Below are 12878 nucleotides of genomic sequence, written 5' to 3'. Positions count from 1 at the left end.
CAGTCAGAGCACCCGGCCCAGACACTGCCCTAGGTATCTCTTGCTCTGGCTGAATTTGATCCATAACCTTTCGTTGTACTATGTAGAGGATGCAACAAATTTAATTGCTGAATGATGACCAGGAGCTGTGTCATCCTCACTCAGAACAAATATTCACAAGGCTCCCTGTGATGGGAGCCTCTGGAGCTGGGCCATGGCCATTCTGGAAGCATGTCACTGGAAGACACAACTTAATGTTCACACAAGAAGAGGCCTTTCTTCCAAGCAAAGGAGATCACAGAAGTTTAAAGACCTGTCTCCATAGTCCTGGAGACAGTGGAAGAGTCAGGTAAGCATTCTATCTTCCAATGTCCTGCAACACGCAGGCTTTCCATGAAACTGCATTGAACAACCTCACAAATCCGATGGTGAAGAAATAATTTATAAAATAATAGAAATGTTAGAAATAAGAACCAAATACATTAACTTAGGGAAAATGAAAACAAATGTATTTTACTTCAGCGGAAAGTAAGTTTGTGAAATTTGTAAATAAATAAATATAGCAGTGACCATTTATCCATTTATTCAGCATATGCAACATGTCAGTCTCTGTCTCTCTCTCTCTCTCTATATATATACATACATACACAGATATATACACACACACACATATATATATATGGCTATTAATCCTTTACTTGAACTACTGTTGGAGAATATTTAATATATATTTAAATATATTATATTAGTAGTTCAAGTGGAAGATCAATAACATTAATTTAATATTGAGGAAATAAAATTCTGAGTAATTACAGCTTTTATAGATGGTATGTTCACAGTCAAAATTCAAATTCTTTTTTTTTTTCTTGCTTTAAATTCAATGGCCTTAGACTCTCCTCTAGACGATGCTGCTTTGCTAACTAACCTGTGTCTGACATCTAGCATGATCTCAGTAACTGTTTGCTGATTTGCTGACTGGTAATTTTTCTATAAAGGTAATGCATAATTAGCATCCAACCAAAGACAAAAGTAATACGATGGAAACCCAAACATTGTAGATCCTGCATTCTAAGGGACAGGATAGATTTGCAACAGCAACAGAAGCTCTTTTTCATGTTGTGTTCATTTCATTTTAACAGAATATTTGGGATTAGTTGATTAAAACAAAACAAAATAAACAACAAAAAACCTTCAAGTTACAACCCCAAATGTATAAAATGCAAGTAAAACGAGGAGGTGATTACTCATGTTGCACAGTTGAGCATTAACAGAGAAAAGAGAATTATCCAACTTACTTTGGGTAAGTGGTGGGGTACATTTTACCTGGGTAAAGGATGGGATTGGGTTAAGGGATTATAGTCTCTCCTAAGACAGAGAGGGTTAAAGACCCCTCTTAATAAAAGGAAAAAATGCTTGACCAAACTTGTGAATGGGATACAGAATGAAATGAGAGAGATGAGAGAAGGCTGCTACCCTGCTTGTTGTCCTTATCAGGACAACCACTGCAGAATTGAGGAGTAATTTTTTCCTTTCAAATACCATAGGAAGGGGACAGCCTTCCATCCACAGTCATGGTGTCAGCTGCTGATGGGAGGGGGCCTGATGAGGAGGCCGTCTCAGGAGCCTAGCATCTGAGCCCGGCCTTTCTGTGATCCAGGTGGCAGGATTTGGACAGGTCTTTGCCATCTCTGGCTTGCACTTCTCTCATCTATAGAAAAGGGGGCTGTAGCTTCAAATCCCATTTTTTTTCTGGACTTGAAATCCTTTATAGAAGACTGTTCTCTGTGCCCTGGTGTCAGAGGCATTTAAACCAGAGTGATTCCATCTTGAATAGGGCCTGGGTAAAATAAGTCTGAGACCCAGTGGGCTGCATTCCTAGTAAGTTAGGCGTTCTTAGTCACAGGATGACTAAGGAGGTTGGCACAAGATACAGGTCATAAAAACCTTGCTGATCAAACAGATTGTGGAGAAGAAGTCAGCCAAAACCGTCCAAAACCAACATGGCGATGAAAATGACCTCTGGTGGTGCTCACTGCTCGTTATACACTAATTATAATGCATTTGCGTGCTAAAAGACACACCCACCAGCACTACGACAATTTACAAATGCCACAGCAAGGTTAAGACGTTATCCTATACAGCCTAAGATGGGGAGGAACCCTTAGTTCTGGGAATTGCCCACCCCTTACCCAAAACACTCTGGAATAATCCACACCTTGTTTAGCATATAATCAAGAAACAAGTGTAAGTATACTTAGTTGAGCGGTCCATGCCACTGCTCTGCTTTGGAGTAGTCATTCTTTTGTTTCTTTACGTTCTTAATAAACTTTATTTCGCTTTAGTCTGTAGACTAGCCCTGAATTCTTTCTTGCATGAGGTCCAAGAACCCTCTGCTGGGGTTTGGACTGGCACCACTTTCCAGTAACATCTTCCTGGCAACCATGAAGGGACTATTCTGAGGAAATCCCCAGCCCAAAGGAAATAGAATGCAGCACCAATTGGCCAGCTTTGGGTAAGTGTCGGGGCACATTTTACCCAGGGAAAGGGTGAGATTGGGTTACAGGCCCAATTTAAGAGGATTACAGTCTCACCTAAGACAGAGAGAGTTAAAGGCCTCTCTTTCTTTCTTTCTTTCTTTTTTTTTTTTTTTTTTTTGAGACAGAGTCTCACTCTGTCACCCAGGCTGGAGTGCAATGGCACAATCTCGGCTCCCTGCAACCTCCCGCTCCCGGGTTTAAGCAACAAGTGATTCTCCTGCCTCAGCCTCCTGAGTAGCTGGGACTACAGGCATTTGCTACCACACCTGGCTAATTTTTGTATTTTTCGTAGAGATGGGGTTTCACATGTTGGACAGGCTGGTCTCGAACTCCTGACCTTGTAATCTGCCTGCCTCAGCCTCCCAAAGTGCAGGGATTATTGAGCCACCACACCTGACCAAGGCACTTCTTAATAAAAGGCAAGAACGCTTGACCAAACTTGGGTTAAAGGCCCAACTTAAGAAGTTAGTGTCCTTCGTAAGATTTAGAGGGCGAGAGACCTCTCTTAGTAAAGTCTCTTTTGGTTAAAAATGGATTTTGCACTTGGGATGTTAACCACTATTCTCTTTGGATTGATCTGCCTTGCACTCTTTGCTGATGGCTGTCGGGGACAGGATTAGGCATGTGCATAATCATGGGACATGGGGAGCTTTCTTCCTTCCTAAAGCGGGAGACTTGAGAGCTGATGGGACTGCTGGAAAAGTTTCCTTTGCAACTGACAAACGGCTGCCTGAACGTATGATTCAGTGTTGCTGCAATAGGTGGGACTTTCTCTTGCCTCCCTGAGCTCTTTGCCTTCCCCACCCTGCAGCAAGCAATGCTTTTCTCTCTCTCTCTCTCTCTATTTCCCTTTTCTATCTTTTCTGTTCCTCAGGGCCACCAGCTTGCCCAGAGTCCACATGTTGGAACTCCTGGTCAGAGGTCATTCCAACCCACTGTGAATGAGTTAAAGATGACCAGGCCCATCCTGGGGCAAGTTTGGGACTTGCTAGTTCGATATTGGCTGCTAAGTGAAGTGACTAATGTCTATGTTTTGTCAAATCACATGTATTTTGCTCTGACCATAATGGAAAATGTTAATTTGGTTACCCCGTGCAACCTCTTGAGTGGTGTCTTGCAAAACTGAGACGCTTTTGCCTATGGCTTTATGAAATGGAAAAAGGTAATTTTCCTTTGTAATGTGGCTTGGCCCCCAGGGGTTCAGTGCAGTAAGCAGGGTCACTAGGACTGCTCAGGACAAGGGAGTCTAGAAACCTCACATGCTGGCCAAAGGGTAAGAATTTCTTACCAGTCAGGCTTCTGACCTCTCTCTATATATATATATATGTGCAAACTGGTTGAACGAATGGTAAAAATCACTGTTTATTTTCTCTGTAAAGTTTTGATTAATGGGAAAAAGGGTTTGTGAGGCTACTCTTAAGCTGCAGAGAATCTGGTTTACTTTGTGTTATAAATGTGTCTCTCTGTATTGCTCTGTCATAAAGAGGAGTGTTTTAGGATAGAACGTCGACTTAGGACCCCATAAACCCACTGTTCAAACCAGCCTGGCAAGCTGGTCAGTTGCAAAGTTTGCTGCAGGTAGCTGAAAAAAGAAAAAAGAAAAAGATGAATGAAGATTTACTCTCATCTTGTTTTATGTCCTTGAGAGCTTGACCTTGTAACCACGTGGCAATAGTTTCTCTTGGTCTCTGACAGCCAGGGAACAGGAATTTGAGGGTTCATGTCATAGTTAGCTCTAGAAGTTATCTTGAGCCTTTGCAAGCTCAAAATTGGCTGCTTTAGACTTCTTCTGGGAAGAGCAATGGAAACTACCCAGTGCTGTAGCTTAGTAGTTAAGGCTTTGTCTTTTCCTAATGATGGCCTGAGTTCGGGGTTCCATTCCTCATTTAGGAAATGAGTCCTTTCTGGTTTGATATCTGTGTGACTTTTGCCGTGTATTGATTATCTTCCCTTCCATGAACAACTTCTGACTTCCCTTCTTGAATTTTCCTTTCTCTGAGTACCTGGGAGGTTACCTTTGGTAAACCACCAAAAACAGGGCTGTTTGCCCTGGCTAAAGTTAGGTAATAAAAAGAGTTAAAAAGATGATTTTTTAAAGTGATATTGTTATGTCAGTTTAATTAAAAAGTGGATATCCAAACTATACATATATTTAAAAGGCCTTCGTGTTTTTTCTCTTCTTGAATCTTATTTTTTCTGAAGAAAAAAAACATTTTTTTTCTTCTCAGTTGACTGAATTGTTTTTCTCCATTTTTTCTGCTACTCTTAATGCACACATTAGGTGATCTAAGAATTTCTAGCAGCCTGGGACTCCTGAAGAAAACAGAGGAGGTGACACTAACCTTGTTTTGGGGAAGAAAATAAAAAAACAAAAAAACCTCTGTTTTCCTCACGAAACCCCAGGAATTAAAAGTGGATAAATCCCTCTCAAAATCTAAGGCTCTATTCCATTTTGCATTACGTTATCTGACATTTTTGACTATTGAGGGCATATCAGAAATTACTTTGAATTATGAAAGAGCTTTGGTGTGTAATAACCAGATAGAAAATACACTTTTAGGGATGTCTAACGGCAGTTGTGGGAGGATACTTTGCTCTGTGCATGTTTTGATCAGAGAAGCCGTGCCCTTGGCCTTCTAGAAAATATGGAAATGTGCCCACTCCCACTGAGAGATAAGATTCTTATGGGAGATGGGCTGATTTTCTTTGGGGGGGATCCAGAATCTGGTATAAAAATAGGATCCTGGCCAGGTGAAGAAGCTCACACCTGTAATCCCAGCACTTTGGGAGGCTGAGGTGGGTGGATCACAAGGTCAAGAGTTCAAGACCAGCCTGGCCAATGTGGTGAAACCCTGTCTCTACTAAAAATGCAAAAAAAAATTAGCCAGGCACAGTGACGGGCACCTGTAGTCACAGCTACTCGGGCGTCTGAGGCGTAAGAATCGCCTGAACCCAGGAGGTAGAAGTTGCAGTGAGCCGAGATTGCTCCACTGCATACCAGCCTGGGCGACAAAGCAGTAAGACTCCATCTCAAAAATAAATAAATAAATACATAAATACATAAATAAAAGAGATTCTTAGTTTGGGGGGATTTGTTTTGCCTTTCAGTTGTGCCTGCTTATTAAGTCATAGAAACTGCATGCTTTAAAGAGAAACTTGAAAATGGCAAATGAGAAATCTTAGAAGTACTAGATCCTCTTCTGACTATGTATTTATAGGTGCTGTGTGTGTGATATGAAAGAGCTTTGATTAATTGGCTTAAAAATAGTAGGCACTTAAATCAAATATTTTGTCGGAAAAATACAAACCGTAATGTCTTTTAGTTCAGATGACTTTAGTAAACTTTGGGATATAAAGACATTTTTAAAGATTATTGGTTGTGCTCACTTTGGTAGCACATATATTAAAATTAGAATGATACAGAGAAGATTAGCATGGCCCCTGTGAAAGGATGACATGCAAATTCATGAAGCATTCCATATTTTTTAGAAAGATGCCTGTTCTCACTGGTAGTTAGAGCAAAACAAACTTAAAATGAGGTTTTTCTCCTCATTAAACTGGCAAAAATCTAGTAAGTTGTTAATATTCATTACTGGTTAAGATGTGGAGAAATAAGCACTTTCAAATACTGCTGGCATAAAAGGCAATTTGACAATAACTACCAACATTTAAAATATGAATACCTACAATTCCACTTCTAGGAAGCTGTCTCAAAATCTTCACATAATATATCCCGGAGAAATTTATAACATTTCTGATAGTATATATAGATTACCATAGTTCTCAGCATAAATGTAGACTTCTCCTATTTTGCTGAAGTGGAACATAACTTTAATAATACTCCCTTAGAATTCTGAGAGAAAGCTGTTAGATTCAGACTAAAAAGTAATAAAGTGTGTTTAACTTATTACAGATAGGTACAGTGCAGAGGTACTATATAAAGTACTTTACAGGAAAAAATTGATTTAAACTTCACAATAATTTGGTGAGGAAATAGAGGCAAGGAAGAGTTAGAAGGAGTGCCAAGGTTAATTGGTAAGTGGCTAAGTTAATGTTCATTCTTAACATTGGGGTGCCCTGTGAGATAGGAGTTCAGCACGACTTGTTTCTCAAAACACAGGTCACAGAAACCCCACTGATAAAACAGGATGTGGTAAAGAAGCCAGCTAAAGCCAGCCACAGTCAAGAAGACAACACTCACTATAATTCTCTAGCACCATGACAATTTACAGATGCCATGCAAACTCCTGGAACTTACCCCATATGGTCTAAAAAGAGAAGAAATTCTGAGTTCCAAGAATTCCCAGCCCCTCTCCTGGAAAACTCCTGAATAATCTACCCCTTGTTTAGCATTTAATAAAAAAATAATCACTAAAATATCCAAGTCACAGTCCTTGGGGCTGAACTTGCTTTCATTTAAAAAAAAAAATAAAGGTTATTGGTAAAGTAAAAATGTCTTCAAAAATTAGACATTTAGTCTAAATTTTACAGATCAGATATTAGGTTTGCTAAATGATTTAAGGTTATAAGCTGCTTCTTTAACCTTTGAAAATTGTTCAACTTACCTGCTGTGGAGTCATTAGAGTCTAGTTAAGTTCTGGGCACACGTGGAGTTAGCCATGCCTCCTAGCTGTGCTGGAATGAGTCAGACTTTATCTGGACTTCTGTCTGGTGTCCTAGAACAAAATTAGAATCACTTACTTACCAGGTTTTTCTCCAAAGTAAATGTTACTAAGAGTTAACAGTGTAACATGTACCTGAGACTACTGGAAAAAGTTTTACATGAAAGGTATGTAAAGAAAGTAAAATGTGGTTTTGGGAGAAGATTATAAGAATTGATGGGAATGTAGTTTTTTGTCTTTTTTTCTTTCTTTCTTTCTTTTTTTTTTTTTTTTGTCTACTTTAGAGGATGCATTAGTCTGTTCTCACACTACTATAAAGAACTGCCTAGGACTGGGTAATTTATAAAGGAAAGAGGTTTAATTGACTTATGCTTCTGCAGGGCTGAGGAGGCCTCAGGAAACTTACAATCATGGCAGAAAAGGAAGCAAACACTTTCTTCCTCACATGGTGGCAGGACAGAGAAGTGCATAGCGAAAAGGGAAAAGCCCCTTATAAAACTGTCGGATCTCATGTGAACTCACTCACTACCATGAGAACAACATGGGGAAACCATCCCCATGATCTAATCACTTCCCACCAGGTCCCTCCCTAACATGTGCGGATTATAATCCAAATTAGAATTCAAGATGAGATTTTGGGTGGGGTACAGTCAAATCGTGTCAGAATGTTAAAGGATACTTCTAAGTTGAATAGGATATAGCTGAACGTTTGAGTAAGTTGTGGAAGCTTTGTGAAAATTAATCTTGTTAAAGAAATTATGTGCGGAAAATATTGGCTGAAGTTAAAGGGATATCATTCAGTTTTTCCACAAATTGAACATTGGAATAAAAGCACAACTGAGTTTTCTTATAGTACTAATCGGCTCTTTAACAAAGATTTGTAAAGGATTATAAAAGTTTCATAAGAAACTTACCTTATGGTCAGATATTAAAATTGAATATATTTGTCTATAAGGTTTTATTAAGAATCGGGGTTGACATTAATGGTATGCTAATGCAAAGGGTGAAATTTGGCTTTAACTCTTGAACAGAATTTTCATGTCAAATTAAAAAATAACTTTAAAAAATTGTTTGGCTTTAGGATAAACTAAAGGAAAAACAAGGGAAAGACAAGAGACAAATTGTTTGGAAAGCTAAGTCTTCCCTCTATCAATGAGTAAAGGTTTTTACTTCTAAAAATTTTGAGTTATCATTTTGGCTAAATTAATGACTTATGGTGACCTGGAATTCTATTTTATAATATCAAGTGTTTTAAACCTTTGATGTTTTACAAACTTTCCAAGATTAAATTTTAAATTATGTTTTATCCTGACCTAATTAATCTTTAGATAGTAGGTCCTCTAAAGTCCAAAAGAGACATACCTGGCATGTTTGGTATAAAACTAATACAGGAAGCATTGTCAAAAATGAGCTGGTGTTTGGATTTCTTTTGGCTGTATTTGTATAAATATGTTACTGGTATGTGTTCCAAAATTACAGGAAACTTCTTTAATTCTGATATAAACTTAGTGTATGTTATTAATAGTTTTAATTGTTATGTACAATTGTTGTATGCCACAGAAGTAACCAAAATTCCTAGTCAATTGTGGCTTCAATAGTGGCTATCCTAAGGCCTTTTATCATCCACAGACAATTGTTGTCTTGTTTTGATTCTCTTCAAAAGATGGTTTGTAATCAGCTATAGGACTTTGACAGCTGCTTTTGAATGCAAATTTCTGATAACTTTGGAGACTGTGACATTAGCGTATAGGGAAAAACTTTCAGGACTCTCAGAGAGAGGTGAAACGTTCATGAATTTCAAGTGGAACAGGATTTAACTGCATAGACTGAATAAGTAGAAAACTGAAGTAATCTTTTCTGATTTTTTGCTTAAAATGTTGCTGATGTTTTGTTTTGTCTTTTTGGAGCTGGGAAAACTTTTTTTTTTTTTTTTTTTTGAGCTACTGACAGCTTTTAACACTTGAGTAAGTTATGCTCCTGTGAACAAAATTTGGAGCATATTTGTTTCTCTCTGCCTTATTTCTCCAAAATTTGGAAACTACTTGTGAGTATTCTTAACTTATGGCCTTATAGTTATTTGCATAAGTGCAATAAGAATCTGTTTTCTTTTGTAACTGGATACATTTGGAGAAACTGGTTATTTCATGAAGGCTTTGACTGGAATGGCATGCTTTCCTTTAAGGAATTAAATTTGACTTATAGAACCAACAAAAGCCCATTGGGAAAACTGGCCTCATACCTTGTCTCTGCAGTCCCTGTACAGGATTCCTGACTTGTGGTAATAAAGAATGTCACTTTCTGACAGGCTCAGGAGCACCAAGTTATCTTGGGACCTAAACAGGAGAGGAATTTACCCAGCTCATATAGGTATTTGATGGTGCAAACTGATGACTGGGCTCAACTTAAAAAAAGGTCTTATCTGACATTCCTTATGGAACAAAATTCCATTAAAGGCAGTTAAAAAGAACCTACATGGCAAATAATCATTCTTGCTGCACTTTATACAAATAATCAGGCCAAATATAATAAGACCAAAGTTTATTTTGCAGACAACTCATTTCTACCTTGATTTGTCTTTAGTAAAAATGGGAGACTGGAAAGAGCAAAAATACGTTTCAGGAAGTATGGTACACTTGTTATTAGATTCTAGTCTCATCAGTTGTTTTTCACATTTTTTCCCAAAATTTAGATGGATTCTGCTTATTCCTGTGAACCAACCACTGATTTCTGGCTGCTGCTCAGAAGAAACAAGAGGGATGGGTAATTTAAATATCTGGATCAATATTCTAATTCTGGGCACACATTGGAATCAGCTAGTGACCTTATATCTGCTTGCTTCCAACAATTCCCCAGTTCATGGAAAGCCTTCTTATTTTATTTACTTGGGATAATTTTGCTTTACTGTTGTGGACTATATTGCTGTTGTACTCTGTGTAGGAATGCAGTATAAGGTTACTGTATGTTTTCTTAAGTTGAACACTTATTAATCTTTTAGATATCACCTTTTGTTGGAACTCAGAGTTATGAATGGCCCTGGCCATACCTACACTTTCTGAATGAGATCTTCTCTACTCTAAATGTCAGAAACCCTAATAGTTAGGCTGAAATATCATCGTCATTATTCCGACTGAAGAAGTTACAGAAGATGGATCTTCACCCCTCTACAACCCTTAGGATTAAGGGTTCCATTGTAAAAGTGTGGGTTGAAATATATTCAGAGGTGTTTTAACCAGAGCAACTGCATCTTGAATAGCGACTGGGTAAAATAAGTCTGAGACCTAATGGGCTGCATTACCAGTAAGTTAGGCATATGAAGTCACAGGAAAAGATAGGAGGTTGGAAAAAAAGTGCAAGTCATAAAGATTTTGCTGATAAAACAGATTGTGGTTTTAAGCCAGGCAAAAGAAGCCAGCCAAAATCCACCAAAATTAAGATGGTGATGAAAATGACCTCTGGTCATCTACTGCTCATTATATGCTAATTATAATGCATTTCCATGCTAAAAGACACTCCCACCAGCGCCATGACAGTTTACAAATGCCATGACAGTGTCAGGAAGTTACCCTATATGGTCTAAAAAGGGAGGAACCCTCAGTTCTGGGAATTGCCATTCCTTTCCTGGAAAATTCATGAATAATCCACCCCTTACACAGTATATAATCAATAAATAAGTATTCTTAGTAGAGCACCCCATGGCACTTTCTTGCCTATGGAGTAGCCATTCTTTTGTTTCTTTACTTTCTCAATAAACTTGCTTTCACTTTACTCTATGGACTCACCCTAAATTCTTTTTTGTATGGGATCCAAGAACCCTCTCTTGGAATCTGGATCAGAATCCGTTTCCAGTAACACTAGTGCCCAACAAATTAGCTATTGAAAAGTTGTTAATTTGGGAGTTTTTTAAAAGACAAATTATTAAAACAATTTTTAAATGACTGGATATTTAATTGATTTTAAGTACTTAAAAATTTTAAAAAGGAATTAGCTGGAATGCTATAAAATAAATCAGAGATGGTTATGTTTAAAAAAATTTTTTAACAAATTAAAGTAAAGCAGACAGAGAAAAAACTCCCTAAAACCAAAATGAAAAAGAGGTGAGTAAGAAAGTTGTTCAAACATCAGTGCACTTTAGTTTGTTGGGAATGAATGGTGCCTTTGCTGCTTTCTTCTTATTAGTTCTCCTGCTATTCACTGAAGCCTGTGCTGAAGCTAAGATCTAGATACTTGAGATTGAAGTCACTTTTGCAAAAAAACTGATGACAGAGAAATCTGATCTGACTTCATCTTGCTTCTGATCTCCAAGCTGTCTTTGTCCATTCCCGAGCATAGGCCAAGGTAACTATGGGAAGAATTTAAACATGGAGTTTGGAGTTGCTGAACTGAAGAAGGCTCCAGGTCTCTCTGACCTCACCCCTAACCCCCAACATCTCTCCAAAAGCACAGATGTTTATCTGCCTAACATTTAGACCCACCTAGGAGAAAAATTATTTTTTCTTCCTCTTCCTGTAAGGCCAAGAATATAACTACACCTGAATGGACCCTTTCACTAAATAGCATACAAGTTAATATCTATTCTCTGATCCACTTACTCTCCCTAGTACTCCCCTCCACAAAATTCCACTTCTCCTCACTCCCAAAACCTGTTTTGCCAGGGTGCTGTATAAGCTTCTGAGCCATGCCGAGGGGCCGAGGGGCCAAGGGGCAGTAATCATTCAGTGGATCTCCCCACATATATGCAACCTCCCCCCGGGTTCTTCTTACCTGCTGCTCAGATGGAGATAATTTATCAAGGCAAGGGAATTGCAATAGAAAAAGTTTTATACATGTAGAGCTGGCTAAATGGGATACAGGAATTTTATTATTACTCAAATCACCCTCCTCAAGAATTTGAAGGCAAGGGTTTTTCAAAGATAGCTTAGAGGATGGGGGGTTTTGGTTAGGCAATGGGTGCTTGTTGCTGATTGGTTGGGTTGCAGTCATAGGGGTGTGGGAAATGATTGCTTGCTGAGTTACCTGTGGATGGTGCCACAGGTGTGGTCGGTGGATCCAGATGGAACCATTCTTCATAAGATATGCAAAAAATCTGAAAAGACATCTTACGTTCTACAATAGTAATGTTATCTGTAGAAGTAATTGGGGAAGTCGCATATTTAGGGACCTCCAGAGTAATGGCTGGTAATTGTTTATGTCTACACCATAGCCAAATTCAGTCTTCTCTTATCCTCCTACCCTTAGCCTAGTGGTCTCTCATTACCTTTATAAAGGCTGTTGAGTTTTGAGGAAGGGCTGTTACCATTTAAACTATAAATGTCTCCCAAAGTTAGCTCAGCCCAAGCCCAGGAATAACTAATGGCAGTTTGAAAACTAAAGGCAAGATAGCAGTTGGTTAGATCAGATCTCTTTCACTGCAATAATTTTATTGCTGTTAGTTTTTGCGAAAGTGGTTTCATATACGTATTAAATAAATGTGTATGCCTTTTCTCCAGTTAATCTGCCTTTTGAGAGTTGGTTTTTCAGTGCACCTTCTGGGGCAAGGGCCTTGGCCCCTACAGTAACACACAATCTAATGGAAATAGGTAATTCCTAAAAAATGTTATAGGGACAAAGGAAAAACTCCCCTTTCACCCTTTGAAAGTGTGCTGAAAATCAACTGAAAAAAGGCAAATTGGTATTAAAAAAAAAAAAAAAGGCATACACTTTATTTTTTAACATGCACAGAAAAAAAAAAAAAATCACATGA

General features: G+C 38.3%; 1 non-coding gene across 1 annotated transcript; it reads left to right on the top strand.

Annotated features, from left to right (window-relative positions):
* The first annotated feature begins 5895 nt into the window (after window positions 1–5895).
* On the top strand, window positions 5896–6002 carry LOC112428603 (U6 spliceosomal RNA). Its single transcript, XR_003020642.1, has one exon. It is a non-coding gene; the product is annotated as a U6 spliceosomal RNA (small nuclear RNA).
* Window positions 6003–12878: the final 6876 nt, after the last annotated feature.

Source organism: Macaca nemestrina, chromosome 11 (assembly GCF_043159975.1).
Source record: "Macaca nemestrina isolate mMacNem1 chromosome 11, mMacNem.hap1, whole genome shotgun sequence".
NCBI lineage: Eukaryota > Metazoa > Chordata > Mammalia > Primates > Cercopithecidae > Macaca > Macaca nemestrina.
Note: the sequence above shows the minus strand (reverse complement) of the source record. Positions and strands in the feature narration are given on the sequence as shown.